General features: G+C 39.5%; 1 long non-coding RNA gene across 3 annotated transcripts in view; it reads right to left on the bottom strand.

The window, feature by feature from the left end:
• Positions 1-672, bottom strand: part of LOC135099122 (uncharacterized) — a 5729-nt gene extending 5057 nt beyond the window's left edge. Inside the window, exons 1-2 of one of the 3 annotated variants that reach the window (XR_010267686.1) lie at positions 557-647; positions 317-374 (exon numbers count right to left, since the gene is read on the bottom strand). This is a non-coding gene — a long non-coding RNA (uncharacterized LOC135099122). Of the gene's footprint in view, positions 1-29; positions 206-316; positions 375-556 lie in introns of those variants that run through there. The other 2 variants (XR_010267687.1, XR_010267685.1) reach the window with 2 other exon arrangements.
• Positions 673-3175: the final 2503 nt, after the last annotated feature.

The following is a 3175-nucleotide window of genomic DNA, read 5'->3' as shown; positions in this document are numbered from 1 at the left end:
CTGCCTCAGTTGTTTACAGGCTGACTTACTGGGTGTCTCGAAGCCGTAGGTGTTCTCAGAGCTCTGGGGGAGGCAGGGAGTGGCAGTGAGAGAGAGGGAGAGGCAGGGAGAGAGAGGGAGAGTGTTATGTTTAATTTACTTCCAAGGGATGTGGTTTTACACGAGTCTGTGCTGAAGGTGTGAAGAAAATGTTGTTATTTTTTTTTATTTTATTTATTATTTTTTTTATTTATGGTCTTAGGATAGAGGGAGAGGGAGAGTGGGAGTGTTGTTTTTAGAGAGAGAGAGAGAGAGAAAGAGAGAGATAGGTACTTACATTTTTATCTTTCACTCTGAAAAATCTCCCACGAAAATACACCTTGGAAATTCTCGGACTGGAAAATAAACAAGTAAATAAATAAATAAATAAACAAATAAATAAGTAAATAAACCAACAAAAACAAAACAAAAAATGAAATGCATATAAAAAAACGTACATTTAACGAAAAAATATACAACAACTACAACAACAACAACTACTACTACTACTACTACTACTACTACTACTACTACTTACCAAAAATAATTCCCCACTTTCGCCTTATTTTTGAGTACAACGACCCCAGCTGGTGTGAGGCCCAAAAAGTACTCGATGTTGTCTTCTCCCTGAAACATAGAGCCAGGTCAGGTCAGGTCAGGTCACGTGGGGTTAGGTTACGTTAAGTTAGGTCGAGGTAGATTAAAGGCCGTCGAGGTTAAGTTATGTTAAACATGTCGTATTTTTGCCATTTCTTCAACCAGCCATTGAAAATAATTGCGAATAAGATTTTTCGTCTCAAACCATTCTTTAATTACTTCTGGCTGTTTTTGGCTTTCTTAAATCTTGTTGGTGTACATTCCGTTCCAGTTTTTATTACGATATGCTGATTGACATGTAAGTTAATGCATTAATTGGTAGATACATGTTACCAATAGCATGTTATGTAGCATTACACCGTGTCAGGAGCTGGTGAAGACGTGAGCGGGAGGGAAACAAAATGATTGGAAAATGGAGCTCCAAGGAAGTTATTTATTTATTTTAATTATTTATTTATTTTTTTTTTATTTCAGTTGTAGGAGGGGCGTCGGTCATTGTCATTGAATTTATAGGGAAAGGAAATACCCAGTGAAGTGTCAGTGCCTTAAAGGGCTTACACGTGCTCTGGCGGAGGTTTGGTACAATCTTGACCACGGGATGGTTACAATTATCTTTTATTACTTTTTAAGTAAGATGCATATATTTTGGGAACTTATTTATTTATTTTTTTTCCCTTAGTTTTTAAATTGTTTTGTCTTTTAGAGATTTTTTTTCCTTTTTGAGTTAATGTAATGTTGATATTTTGAAAAGTTTACTGCTATTATTTGAAAATCTTTGGGCTTGTAATGATAATTTGTAACTCATATTTTGTTTAATGAGAGAGAGAGAGAGAGAGGAGAGAGTGAGAGAGGAGAGAGAGAGAGAGAGAGAGAGAGAGAGAGTAGAAGAGAGAGAGAGAGAGAGAGAGAGAGATGAATGAGCAGATTGATAACAGGTACAGGTAAGCGCCCTTGTAATACATCTTGTTTAACTTATGGAAAGAACTGGTACCTGGAATAATGATAATAATAATGATAATGGTAATAATAATAATAATAAGAGGGGTGGTGGTGGTGGTGGTGGTACTATTGTTGTTGGAATAATAATAATAATAATAATAATAATAATAATAATAATAATAATAATAATAAAAATAGTAATAATAATAGAGTGGTGGTGGTGGTTGTACTATTGTTGTTGTTTTCGTTCTTTTTTTTTCTTCTTCTTCTTCTTCTTCTTTGTGTGTGTGTGTGTGTGTGTGTGTGTGTGTGTGTTTACAGATTAAAAAAAAATAAATACCTTTCTTCTTCTTCTTCTCTTCTTCCATAACAGGTCATAGAATTAAGGTTATATTTATTATGTGAACTTGATCAGAGAGAGAGAGAGAGAGAGAGAGAGAGAATCTCTCTCTCTCTCTCTCTCTCTCTCTCTCTCTCTCTCCTCTACGAGTCAGTAAGGATTAGCTGTGTATAATTTCACGCTGAAATAGAGGGTGAATGGAGACGTGCCTGCAAAATAGTAGTAGTAGTAGTAGTAGTAGTAGTAAAAAAAAATATATATATATATATATATATATATATATATATATATATATATATATATATATATATATATATATATATATATATATATATATATATATATATATATATATATATATATATATATTGTAACGCCCGGGTATTATTGTTGTTTAGTCTAAGTTGCCTTTATTTCTTTCTGTGGGATTGAGTGTGTGACGTGCGTGTGTGTGTGTCAGCTGTGCCTGGTGTCTGGCAGTGGTGCATGGATGGCGGGAGAGAAGTCGCGTGACTGCAGTGACTGGGCAGCGTGTTGTTGGCCCCGCTCTGGATAACTTGTCTTTGCGTGTCCTCCGTGCCGAGTGCCTGTTGCGTGAGCCTGAAGAGTTTGACTGTCCCTGCCTGTGTCTGTAACTGCCTGTAACTAACGGAACTAGTAAAGGAAGAAAGTGTTGCCCACTGTTTGTCTACCCGCTCTGTCTGGCTGTGCGTGAATCACGTGGGACGTGGTACCCTTAGCATCTCTTGTCTAGCCTGCTGGTGTTCCCGAGTGCTGTCCTGACTGTCGGGGAATTGTGGGCGTCTACGGGAGTGCTGAGGTTTGTGCTTTCGTAACAATGGCGTCAGGAGTGGGATGCTAAGTGTGTGCTCGTACAGACCTACGTGACTCGAGTGGAGAAACCATGGCAGACAAGGTGGTAGACAAAATGGCGGGCGAGAGTGGTGCTGCTGACCAGTGTGAGGGACTGAGTGGGTCTAGTCACGACTCTAGTGATGCTGGTGACGAGAAGCCCACCCAGATGGACCTCCTCATGTCCCAACTGACGAGTATGGCTCAGAAGCAGGAGGAAAGGCACGAGCAAACCGTGGCAACACAAGCTGCCCAAACTGAACAACTGATGGAAGCCCTGCAAAGCAGCCTAGGTTCTCTGAGGGCTGAAACGCAGGCGTATACTGATCGCTCGTGTGAGGCAGTGAAACAGGAGGTAAAAAGTGAACTCCAAGCCTTGCGGGAAGAGGTGGCAGACCTGCGTGAGGGCGCGAGTGTTTGGCGGCAGGG

Source organism: Scylla paramamosain, unplaced genomic scaffold, assembly GCF_035594125.1.
Source record: "Scylla paramamosain isolate STU-SP2022 unplaced genomic scaffold, ASM3559412v1 Contig105, whole genome shotgun sequence".
Lineage (NCBI taxonomy): Eukaryota > Metazoa > Arthropoda > Malacostraca > Decapoda > Portunidae > Scylla > Scylla paramamosain.
This window is presented reverse-complemented; position numbering and strand designations above follow the sequence as displayed.